Source organism: Saccopteryx bilineata, chromosome 2, assembly GCF_036850765.1.
Source record: "Saccopteryx bilineata isolate mSacBil1 chromosome 2, mSacBil1_pri_phased_curated, whole genome shotgun sequence".
NCBI lineage: Eukaryota > Metazoa > Chordata > Mammalia > Chiroptera > Emballonuridae > Saccopteryx > Saccopteryx bilineata.
In genome coordinates this window covers 139,146,405-139,159,849 of record NC_089491.1, presented here as the reverse complement: position 1 = coordinate 139,159,849, position 13,445 = coordinate 139,146,405, and the positions used below count along the sequence as shown (strand labels likewise).

General features: G+C 40.6%; 1 non-coding gene across 1 annotated transcript; it reads right to left on the bottom strand.

Moving 5' to 3' along the window:
* Window positions 1–8,623: 8,623 nt before the first annotated feature.
* On the bottom strand, window positions 8,624–8,699 carry TRNAI-GAU (transfer RNA isoleucine (anticodon GAU)). The gene has a single exon. It is a non-coding gene; the product is annotated as a tRNA-Ile (tRNA).
* Between the last annotated feature and the right edge of the window lie 4,746 nt (window positions 8,700–13,445).

The following is a 13,445-nucleotide window of genomic DNA, read 5'->3' as shown; positions in this document are numbered from 1 at the left end:
CAGGACTATGAATCTAAAGAGGACCTAACTTTCTTCTTAAGGAAACTGAGAGTCTTATCCAAACAAGGCAGAGTCAGTGAAAGCAGTTAGTTCTATGAAGGAACAAAGCGGAGAGGTTCCTATGTGCAGCTTGTCAGTGATCTGTCCTGAAAAATGAGTAAGATTTAGAACACCACCAGGAATGATGGATAACATGTTCTTTTCAAATTTTTATTTTTATTTTCATTTTTTTCACTGAGAGAGAGAGAGAGAGAGAGAAAGAGAGAGAGAGAGAGAGAGAGAGAGGGGAAGGGAGAGAGAGGAAGGGAGAGAGAAAGGGATGGATTCACTGTTCCACTTAGTTGTTCCATTTAGTTGTGTACTCACTGATTGCTTCTTGTATGTGCCCTGACTAGAGGTCAAACCTGTGACCTCGGGTGTGCTGCATCTACACTTTATCCACTGAGCCACCAGGTCAGGGCCTTTATTTCCTAAGACTGGACTTGTGTGAGAATTGCGCAGCAGGGAGTTCCAGGGTTCAGTTCTCTAGTGAGACATGTAAGGGGGTCATCTGTGTTTGGTTTCAAGTTAATGGGAGTCGCATGCATGACAAACAGACAGACCAGACAGGGGTAGGGTCCTCCTGTAGCAGTGAAGCAGCCAGGTGGACTAAGGAATAAGCATGAGTAGAGACCATATTACCTTCAGAAAACCTGTTTCTGCTTTGACACACAAATAGGTGGCTGAGGACTTGACAATATATACCACAGAGCACATACAAAATTATTTTAAGTATTTAAATATGCGTTAAATTCACTCATCACAGTCATTGAAAAACTCATGGAGATATTTATTTGCTAGAACTACCCTTATGATCCAGCAATCCAACTTCTGGATATTTATCCAAAAGAAATAAAATCAGGGGCTTGGAGAGATATCTGTACTCCCAATGCCACTGTAGCAGTATTCACAATAGCCAAGATGTGGAAACAACCTAGGTGTCTGTCATCAGATGAGTGGATAAAGAAGGTCTCGGTCTCTCTCTCTCTCTCTCTCTCTCTCTCTCTCTCTCTCTCTCACACACACACACACACACACACAAATACAATTCAGCCAGGAGAAAGAAGGAACATTCTTCTGTTTGTGATTGTTACATGGATGGACTTTGAAGGCATTATGTGAAGGGAAATAAACCAGACAGAGAAAGACACACTGTGTGTGATATCACTTACATGTGGAATCGAAAATAGCGTGTAGTGGGGGAAAATGGTGAGATGGTCAGAGGGTACAGTCTTCCACTTAGAAGATGAACAAGTTCTGGGGATCTAATGCACAGCATGGTGACTGTAATCAACAATTATGTAGTGTATACTTGGAAGTTGTTAAGAGAGTAGATGTTAAAAGTGGCAATCACGTGGTGTAATGGAAGTGTTTACTAATGCTATGATGGTAATCATGTTGCAATATATGTGTATCAAAATACATTGCATACCTTCAACTTACACATGTTATATGTCAATTATATCTCTAAAGCTGGAAAAAAAGATCTGCTTGCTCCTGAAGAATCCTCCATGATTAATTAAATGCAAATTGCACCTCTCAGTAGCTGACCTGCAGCACAGGCTCATTCACTAGCTATGAGCCAACTGATTCATTAGACAGAAACCATTACATATAAGCTGTAGGATGTTTGATAAAGGTGATACATTTGATTTTAAAGACATTTTATCTGGCATAAACATCACGAAGAAATTGTTAACAGCACTTCTGTGTGTCCATAAAACTATATCATCAATTTGGAGAAGATAGCTTACTTAAAAAAAAAAAGTCTCAGAATCTCAGTCGGAGGTCACAGATCCAAGCTATGTAAAAATATAACACTGAATCCTTTAGAAGGTGAAAAAGGAGTTTCAAGGTAATCTGTTTCTTGCCACTAGAAATACTGCCTTGGGAGCATTTCCTCATACTCCATGATCTTTCGGGAGGTATTAAGATGCAGGTTGTGTCAACTTACCAATAACTGAGCTTATGCTGAATTCAGACGTGTTAGACCATCACCAACTCCCCAGCAAAGATTGGTAACTGAGCTTATACTGAATTCAGACATGTTAGACCATCACCAACTCCCCAGCAAAGACTGGTAACTGAGCTTATACTGAATTCAGACGTGTTAGACCATCACCAACTCCCCAGCAAAGACTGGTAACTGAGCTTATACTGAATTCAGACATGTTAGACCATCACCAACTCCCCAGCAAAGACTGGTAACTGAGCTTATACTGAATTCAGATGTGTTAGACCATCACCAACGTTCCAGCAATGACTGGTAACTGAGTTTATACTGAATTCAGACGTGTTAGACCATCACCAACGCTCCAGAAAAGACTGGTGGGTAAAAAAGTAGTAACACCAGCAGACAATTGTATTTTATTTCCCCATGGTGATAGAGCATACATCAGTGACCAGTAGTGGACTGTCCTGGCCTAAAGCCCTTCTACACCACTGCAGAGGTAAATATTTATGTGAAGAATCTAGGCTTGTAATTTTTATCAAGAAGAAAATTGACAAAACATGGCTATGAATGAAAGCTGATAGTGTGAAAATCTATGCAATATTAATTTATAAAATTGAGTTAAATTAAGATAATATTGTGTGAAATTAAATGGAAAAAATGGAATCCTTCAGTAAGAGGATGGCTTCTTAATTTTTCTCCTAGGAACTTACTGATTGTGGAGTGGCAGGTAGGGGAAGGCTGGAAGGGAGAGCACTTTATTAACATTTTATTTAAATACTTTGAGAAGATTTTAAAAAGTTATTTGTTTCAGTAAAGATTTATTCAGTATTTTCATGAGAAGTTGATTAAACCTGGCTTTCTCAAGGTGCTAACGAATTCTGTGCTTTGAATCCTTATTAGAAAGTTGTTAAGATTTAAATGGGGCTGTAAGTAATTCTCTGGGTTTTCTTTCTTTCTTTTTCATTTTTTAAAAGATTTTATTTATTAATTTTACAGAGAGAGGAGAGAGAGGGTAGGGGAAGCGAGAAGTATCAGCTCACAGTTGCTTGACTGTAGTTGTTATTGTTTGTTGTATGTGCCTTGACTGGGCAAGCCTGGGGTTTTGAACTGGCGACCTCAGTGATCCAGGTCCTTGCTTTATCTACTGCACCACCACAGTTCAGGCATTTTTCTAGATTTCCTATCTGTGTTCCTGCTATGCTGTCTGAGAGATTTGTTCAATACTTCCTAAGTTGTTCACACGACCTTCTCTTGACCTTCAGCAGAGCATCGATCAGGGCAGTACAGGTGGCTGGAGCCAGAGTCACAGTGGTCTGGAGGATGACTTGGGTCTCTGGGTACTAATCACACCACTGCAGGCTGAGCCACCTGCCTGGGACAGCCTGGCCATATATCAAAAGTCTTATACACCAATTTATGTTGAAGGATGTGAAAGATCAGCTCTTTTAATAGCACATTTTTATTGGAAGGAGCCAGTTCTATTTTCCACTGCGGGCTCAATGGAGCCTGGAAGTTCCCCGAGGCCCAGAAGGGACCACTTTCTCAGTGACAATTCTCTCTTCTTGGTGCCCCAGGAGCCGCTCTCCAGGCATTAATGTCCTTCAGGCATCGATCACTCTGCTACCAGCTGAACTGAGCAAACCAAACCTGAGCTCTACTTGCTACTTCTGGTTTGCTGTGGGTCAGCCAATTCCTGGCGCTAAAGTTGCATATTTACAGTAACAGTGCATCTGTAGGTCTCCTAATGCGGCTTTCTTGTTGATTCGTTCATTTAGTCCAACAACATATTCAGTCATTTAGACAACAAGCAACTTTCAGGATATGCAAAGCATAGCAGAAGTCCATTGAGTTTATATATATATTTGGGTTCCCACAACCACAAAAAAATTATATCCTGAAGCAGTTCTTCAAGGGTGACATGTTTTTTTTTTTAAATAAATATTTTAAGAAATCATGGTGATTTTACCCATTTTTTATGGGTAGCTGAGCTCCACCTCTGAGATTTCATAAGTCTTCATCAGCACCAACTTGGAAATGCTCCCAATGTCCCAAGGACGGATGTAGACTTAGGAAATTAAGAATGAAAATTAAGTCCCTCAAGACATGTTGTTGTTGCCATGATAATTTAACTTGGATGCTATTAAAAATCTGCAAAAAATTTTTTTTGTATGTGCAATACTTTTTATTTCCATTTAAAGTGGAGCTACTTAAGTAACTGGCACCTAAGGAAGTCAATCAAGAATTTAAAACTTTGGGTCTTCCGTTAGCATCAAAGATAAATGCTGGAGATTCTGCTCCCTGTGGAAAACTAGAGTTTAAAAAAATCCCTGGAGGGAATGACATACTCCCAAGAACAACACTTTGTTGGGTAATTTAGTTTTATATGGGAGTATTAAAAATGCAGTGACTTCAGGCATAAGATTTCTTTTTAGCTCCATACTTCAGATAATTCCTGTTTGCTTGGGAATCTTTTTTGGAGGAATAATTAGTCATGAAGGATTCAGGCCAACAAGTTTGTTAGATCTTGAAAAATGTTTAAAAATGTTTTTAAAGAAAGTCATTGAGGTGGAGAAGTTGATAAGTAATAATTTAATATTTTAAAAATCAGCTTTATTAAGGTATAATATACATATAATCAAAATATATTTTTTAAGTGAGAGAGACAGACTTTTTAAGAGAGAGAGACAGACTCCTGCATGTGCCCCAACTGGGATCCACCTGGAGACCACCATCTGGGGCTGATGCTCAACTCAGCTGAGCTATCCTCAGTGTCCGGGGCTGATGCTCAACTCAACTGAGCTATCCTCAGTGTCCGGGGCTGATGCTCAGATCAACCAAGCCACTGGTTGCGAGATGGGAAGAAGGAGAGAAGGGGGAGAGGGAGGGGGGAAAAAAGCAGATGGTCGTTTCTTCTGTGTGCCCTGATCGGGGATCAAACCCAGGACTTCTGCACACCAGGCCAACTCTCTGTTCACTGAACCAACTGGCCAGGGCCCAAATACACATTGAAGTGCACAATTCAATGAGTTTTGACCCATGTTTAACACTACCAAAACAAAAACCTAGACTATTTTCATCACCCCAGGAAGCTTCCTCATTTATTGCCAGGTACCTTGCTAAGTGATTTGTCTGCGTTGTTTCTTTCAATTTTCATTAAATACGAAGGAATAGGCTGAATGGGCAGAATTGTATCCCCCCCCCCCCAAATTTTTATGTTAAAGCCCTTCCCCTAGGACTTCAGTACGTGGCTGTATTTGGAGGCAGGGCCTTTAAAGAGGTGATTAAGTAGGCTGTTACAGTGGGCTCTAATCTGATATCACTGGTGTTGTTATAAAAAGAAAGTATTTGGGCCCTGGTTGGTTACTCAGTGGTAGAGCAGCTGCCTGGTGTGTGGATATCCTGGGGTCAATTTCTGGTCAGGGTGCACAGGAGAGGTGACCATCTGCTTCTCCACCCTTCCCTGCCTCTTTCTCTCATTCTCTCTCCCCTCGCACAGCCATGGATTGATTTGCTCAAGTGAGTTGGCTCCAGGCACTGAGTATGACTCCATGGCCCTGCTCAGGCTCTAAAAATAGCTTGATTGCTGAACAATGGAGCAATGCTCCAGATGGGTAGAATATGCCCCATAGGGGGCTTTCTGGGTGGATCCCGATCAGGGCACATGCGGGAGTCTGTCTCTCTGCCTCCCTTGCTCTCACTTAGTTAAAAATAAAAAAATTTGTACACATAGGGAAATATCAGGGACATACATGTGCAGCAAAAGACAACGTAAAAAGGTGGCGATCTGCAAGGCAAGGAGAGAGGCCTCAGAAGAAGTCAACTTAGAAGACACCTTGACCTTGCACTTTTAGTCTCCAGAACTGGAAGAAGATAAATTTTTGCTTTTAAAACCAGTTAGTCTGTAGTATTTTGTTATGGCAGCCCTAGGAGACTAATATACAGGAATTCACTTTAGCTTTCCTTTTTAACAACAACAACAACAACAAAAAACATCAAAACAAGCCAAAATAAAAAACAGGGCTTAGGGGTACCATAACATTGGCCCACAGTTACCCAGTTCCTCAGTGACCCGGCAGGGGCTGGATCCTGCTATGTCTGGCTCCAGTTCCACACTCTTCACTGCATGAGCTGACTCCCCAAAACCCGAACACCGGGATTTGACACTGAAACTGACACGAGCCAGTCCCACCGTCAGGCTCCACTAAGCTCTCCCTCCCTCTAGTCTAGTCTCTCACATTTTATGCACTTGGCTGTGATCACCACTGGATAATATCTGCACTGAAGTCAGAACGAGAGTCCTACCACTCTAACTCAATTATAATAATATAATATGAATTATTCTGAGAATGAGATTATTTTAAATGATTAGCTAAGTGTTGTGATCATAGAAGGCTCTATTTTTGTCTATTATTATCTCATGGAATTTTAAAAAATTCTCATTTACACTGCTTACCTTCTCATTTTCTTTATTTTTAAAAAATTAAACAGATTATAATTTTGCAAACCCAAATAGGTAATATTCTTCTACAGTACAAAAATTTTAGGTTAGATATCAAAATGACTTCTCCTTATATAAGATACCACAACAGATTTTTAATATAATAATCACCGTTAAACACACAGAACCATAGCATTGCAGTAAATGTAAAATAGCACCAATAACAAACAGTCATTACTATCAGAAGCCTCACTCATCAGTTGAGGAGACCTCGCAGGCAGACTGTTAGTTCAGAAGCCACTCAGCTGACATTAGGGCTAGCAGAGAACTGGGTGTGTATTTTGTAGAGCAGTTGCTAAAGGTGAATATTTAGGTAAGAAATAACAGGAGCCATTTGAAATCTTTCTCTTAGGGACACCAGGCAAGCTCCCTGGAGGATTAATTTTCTAGAGTTAAATGGTAAAAAGGGGAAGACATGCAGGAAATTTCAGAATATTATGCAATTCCTTTTTTTTTTTTTTTGTTTTTTTGTATTTTTCTGAAGCTGGAAACGGGGAGAGACAGTCAGACAGACTCCCGTATGCGCCCGACGGGGATCCACCCGGCACACCCACCAGGGGCGATGCTCTGCCCACCAGGGGGCGATGCTCTGCCCATCCTGGGCGTCGCTATGCTGTGACCAGAGCCACTCTAGCGACTGAGGCAGAGGCCACATAGCCATCCCCAGCGCCTGGGCCATCTTTGCTCCAATGGAGCCTTGGCTGCGGGAGGGGAAGAGAGAGACAGAGAGGAAGGAGAGGGGGAGGGGTGGAGAAGCAGATGGGCGCTTCTCCTGTGTGCCCTGGCCGGGAATCGAACCCGGGACTTCTGCACGCCAGGCCGATGCTCTACCACTGAGCCAACTGGCCAGGGCCATTATGCAATTTCTTAACAATGCAAACATCCCATCTACTCTGTCAATACAAATCACTCCCGAGATGATATGGGCCCTATGAAAACACCCCAGTGCATTTATTTTCACTGTATAATAAGTACTTTTGGGAAACCAGAAGCCAGTTATGGATGGAAATCCCATCTATATAGGTTTGTTCTGTAAAAAATTTTGGCTAAATTGAATTCAGAAGGGGAAGAATTTGTAAAATAACATTTTCCTCTGAGTTGACAACCATGTGATATATGTTAACAAGTCAAAGGTCAGGTTGTGTTTTCGTATTAATGAGTAAAGCATGAACTGATTAGTCAATATTTCTTGAATGAAGGGCGAAAATCAAAATGGTTGAAAAGGCGTACAAGTAGATATTATCTTAAAGCATACCCTCTTCAATTAGCTGTGGGTCCACAATAGCCCATATGAGCCACAGAGAAGAATGCCCTGGATCTTTTATGAAAATAATGCGAAACTGAGGGCAGCACACTAAACGTCTCAAAACTTCTGCTATGCGTGTTCCGTTGACCCTGAGGAAAGTGGTTGGGGCTCCTGGTTAAATGACGTAAACAGTTTAGAGTAAAAACAACCGCAGGATTAGGCAGTTACCTTTTGGCATCTTCTAGTCCCTTGTCTGTTACATAGTCACCTGGTGATGTAGAACCCTTGATGACAGGTTCCTAAATTGTCTTATACATTAGAATCATAGAGAGCTTTCAAAATTCCTTAAGACCAGGTTGCACCCATACCTGGCTCCAGGAGGAGTCAGACAAAAATATTTTTAGAAGGGCTCCCTAGATTACCCTATTTTGTAGCAATGTTTGGGAACCACTGCTCTCTGAGCCCCCTAAATGAGTAATCCCCAAGGTTGAGGGTATAAGAATCACATAGAGGACTTGCTAAAACTTGGAGTCCCTAAGAGTATCAGTAGATCTGGGATGGGGCCCTAGAATTGGCATTCTTTTTTTTTTTTTTTTTTTTTGTATTTTTCCGAAGCTGGAAACGGGGAGGCAGTCAGACAGACTCCTGCACACGCCCGACCAGGATCCACCCGGCATGCCCACCAGGGGGCGATGCTCTGCCCATCTGGGGGCACTGCTCTGCCACAATCAGAGCCATTCTAGTGCCTGAGGCAGAGGCCACAGAGCCATCCTCAGCGCCCGGGCAAACTCTGCTCCAATGGAGCCTCGGCTGCGGGAGGGGAAGAGAGAGACAGAGAGGAAGGAGAGGGGGAAGGGTGGAGAAGCAGATGGGCGCTTCTCCTGTGTGCCCTGGCTGGGAATCAAACCCAGGACTCCTGCACATCAGGCCGACACTCTACCACTGAGCCAACCGGCCAGGGCTAGAATTGGCATTCTTAATAAGCACCCAGGTGATTTTTTTTTTCAGGGTGATTTTGATGTAGGTTGTCATTTGTCATATTGAGAAACACTGCCTTAGTAAGCATGCAGGGTTTTGGCTCATCAATTAATGCTTGATATCATGTTAAATTGAACAAGATATCAAGAGAACAAGACATCTTGTTTTAAAGCTAAAAAAGAGATTAAGGAAGACTTCTAGGACAATGAACCTAGGCCAAAACTCACAGTGGCTGGCTGGCTCATTCCAACAAGATTCCTCTGGTTGTCAAGATGACTTGAGAAGGCTGGAGTTATTTTTTGCCTAAATATTCTCCTATAATATTTACTTTACAAAATTCACACCCACTCCTGCACCAGGTTCTAATGTCAGCTATTTGTTGACACTTGCATGTGGAGACAGGAAATGCTGCAATAGAAAGAGAAATTTTCTTTCACAAGACCTCTGTTCTGTATGTCTACTTTTGAGCTAGTTCCCATGGTATCCAAATAGGTATCATGATATGGATAAAACTTACTACTTTGCAAGCCACACTCTCTAAATATTCCCCAGGAATCTCCAAAAGGTGGAGAATGAGGGTTGGGGTAGGACATGGCACCAGTACTAGCCTCATCATATGTTTTGTAAAAACATTTACTAGAAATTAGACCCCATTCAAAGAATATAAATTTTCTCATTAAGCATTTGTAGTTTCCTAGGGTATTTTCCCTTTGGTCATCAGCAGTGACACTGCCTTCCCATGCGTTGAGTAAAAGCATTTTCATCACCTTGGCTTCCTGCCTGTTTCAATGAAAGAAGTTTAGCAAAAGCAAATAAAGATTTACCACACTCTCCCCCCCCCCAGCAATTAAGGACTTGTTAGTGTGTCCATTCAGGAGAAGTTTTCAGCATCCCCTGTCTAAGGTTTTATGATATTTTCATTTAAATTGAAAGCAGATGCTTTGAAAAAGTATAGATACATGGGGAGAATATAAGAAACAAGTTACTGAATTAAGTGGATTTAGCCAACCACTGGGTGGCAGTAAGTGCCCTATTAACCACAGTACGAATCTGAACTCCTGGGTGGGCTTCTCAATTTCTATTTCATTGCTTTGTCTTTTCTCTTTATTTATTATTATTATTTTTGTCCCCAAACAATGTCTCTCTCAAATGAAAAAAGGTGTGCTTTCTTCTTTTTTCCTAACTGACTGAATTATACATAAAGATTAGACATTGTGACATCTTCCCCAAAAATTGAATTTTGAGAGTTAAAGAATAAAAAGTCTGAATGAGGGAAACTTGTATCTTGTTTGAGCATCCATTTTTTTATGACCCCATTCATACAGTCTGAATAAATGCTTATATACAGAGAGAAGAATATTGGGTTACATTCTGTGCAGCCTATATGTTCCATATGTTACAATAACTTTAAAAAAACATCTATTGTTTTACATGAACCCCTTTTCTCCACAAAATGTATCATGGTAACTTCTTCATCTTTTATCCATTTAAAGGAAAAGGGGTGTTCCTAAAATGTAATTTTTATTTTTGTATTTTTCCGAAGTTAGAAGCGGTTAGGCAATCAGACAGACTCCCTCATTTGCCCGACCAGGATCCACCTGGCATGCCCACCAGGGGGCGATGCTCTGCCCATCTGGGCATTGCTCTGCTGTAGCTAGAGCCATTCTAGTTCCTGAGGCGGAGGTCACGGTAGTGCCTGGGCAAACTTGGCTCCAATGGAGCTTTGACTGCTGGAGGGGAAGAGAGAGATAGAGAGGAAGGAGAGGGGGAGGGGTGGAGAAGCAGATGGGTGCTTCTCCTGTGTGCCCTGGCTGGGAATCGAACCCAGGACTTACACATGCCAGGTTGACACTCTACCACTGAGTCAACCGGCCAGGGCCCTAAAATGTAATTTAATATAAATTTTAAATTATGAATAGCTAGATTAGGTGTCAACATGTTTGGAACTAAAAAATTTGAGTTTGGTCAATGAAAATTTATGATAGACTGGTTAATTATTACATTAAGTGGATTTAAGAGTTATGCTTATCCTGGTAAAAATGACATCACATGGATTTTAGGACACATTCCAGTCCAGGATTTGTGACCAATTGGCCGTGCAAGATTGGGCTGGCCACTTCATCTTGCAAAGCCTCAGTGCCTCATCTGAAAATGACCAGGTGGGCAGAAAGGTGCTCAGCGCATTCCTGGGAAAGACAATGGAAATATATCATCTAGTTTAGGGGGAGTCTTTTGAATAGACTTTATACACTATAGAGTAGAACTTTCTGGAGAACATAAATTCATATTATAGGGTGATAACAAGTAAAACTTTTTTCAAGTCAAAGGTCACAGAAAGAGAGGAAATCAGTGGTTTCCCCTTGTTTGGATAATCAGTTGAAAGATCACATTTGGGTCATGGCAGCAGCGGTGAGAGGCAGCTGAGGAGCCCGTCCTGCGTGGGGTGATTATATAAGCCTGGGAGCGTTTCCTCCCCCTCCCGCCCCTGCTGGAGATGGAGGAATTCAGATGCTCCTCAACTTATGGGGGGGGGGGGTTCGTTCCAAGAAGCCCATCGTAATTTGAAAATATTGCAGTGGAAAAAGCATTTAATACACCGAACCTACCTCATAGCTTAGCCCAGCCTACCTTCAACATACTCAGAATACGCACATTAGCCTCCAGTTGGGCACAGTCCCCTCTGCCGCCCAGCATCCTGAGAGAGTACTGTACTGAATTTCTGTAGCCTGGGGAAGATCACAATTAATATTTGAAGTATGGTGTCTACTAAATCATTGCTTTCACACCTTTGTGTAGATAAACAATTGTATGTAAATTGAACCACTGGAAGTTGGAGATCGTCTGTAGAATTATTTAAAAGTTTTGACTTTGTATAGATAAGAACAGAAGTGGAGATGGCTCACATAGGGTCTGACAGAAGGTAGGTGTTCAGTAATTTTAGTCCCAACACTGTCCTTATTTGCTACTTTGAAAAACCTCATATTCACTACCTCATTGAGGCAACTACTTCTGAAGCCCAATGGGCAGTTCTTTGACAAATTATAAACTTCTTTCTCCATATGTGCGGCCAGGTCTGTTGAGTGAGTATAATGGATAATGTGGGAAGTTAGTTGTAAGTCTAAATTATTTAAAAATGTATAAAAATATTTATGCTAAACCATTCCATGATTGGAAGGAATGTGTTAAAAATAATGCTCATCAACAGAAAACATACAACTGAAATTATACTTAATGATCAAAGGCTAATATTGGGAACAAGGAAAAGCTATCTGTTCTTAACACTGCAACCCAACATTGTAATAGAAGTCTTAGTCAGTAGAATAAGGCAAGATGAAAATTTAAAAGATTAGATAAGAAATAAATGGTCATTATTCACAGATGAGATGATTGTATATGTAGAAAATTTCAAGCACTCTACCCCCCCAAATTTACAAAATCTAGTAAGTTAATTTATTAAGACTGCCAGATAAAAGATCATTATACAAAGAATGTCTTTCTATATATTAGCAATAAAGCAACTTAAAAAGGAATTTCAAAGATGCCATTTAAGTAGCATTACAAAAGCACAAAACTATTTGGGGAAAATTTTAACAAAAATACAACACCTCTATATTGAAAGTTTAAAAACTGAGAGAAAGTAAAGAAATGCTAAACAACGGAGAAATAGTTAAAAGTTGAAAAAACTCACATTGTTGAGACATCATTATTTCCAAATTGATCTATAGATTCAATGAAATCCCAATTAAAATCTCAGGAGACTTGTTATAAAAATTGACAAATTGGCTCTAAATATATCTATATCTATATATCTATCTATATCTCTATATATCTCTATCTATATCTCTATCTATATCTCTATCTCTATCTCTATCTATGGAAATGCATAGTATATAGAATGACCAAACAATCTTGAAAGACTTAATTACTTGATTTCGAGACTTACTGTAAATCTATAATAATCAAGACAGCGTGGTATTGGTATAAACATAAACATTTAGAATATTGACAGAATAGACTGACAGAAATGTGACCAAATTTGTGCATTTTTGATAAAAGTGCAAAGGCAATTTAGTGGAACAGTCATAATTTTTTCAACAAATGGAGTTGCAACAATTGGACATCAAAATGCAAAGGCTTAAAAAGTCAACCTAAACTTCACTTCGTGATTCAAGCACCTGTATCATGAAGGGTTTAAGAGGCTACCGTGACTATTATGCTTGGCAGAATGTCTGCACAATATAGCACTCAATAAATTTTAAAACCATTGTTTCTTTCCACCTACCAGCCAGCCAACTTTCCACCTGGCTTAAAAGTTCCATCTACAATATTAGATCACTAACAGATCCCTATAAAGGTGGAGGAATTGTCCCCAGAAAGAACCATTCAAATGGAAATGGTGCCTCTGAAGAGGAAAGAGACCTGCAATTTCTATTCTGGGCTTCTTTAGTTGATACTTGGATTTAGAAGTTGAGAATCTTGGACTCATACTCACAACCACAGATTCTTAGAACTAGAGTGATCTGTAACAGCACCCCATCAACAAGTTCTTTTCCTGATGTGAAAACTGAGTGTCAAAGAGGTTGTCAGTTACGCAGGGCTGTTCAGCTGCAGTGGGAGGACACGGATGCCTTTCTTCAGCCTGTTTCCTTTCTGAAAAGTGAGAGTGATGTTCACCGTTCCACAGAGCACTTTGAGAGGTTCGGTCAGGAGAGAAATGGAGATGCCTTGTA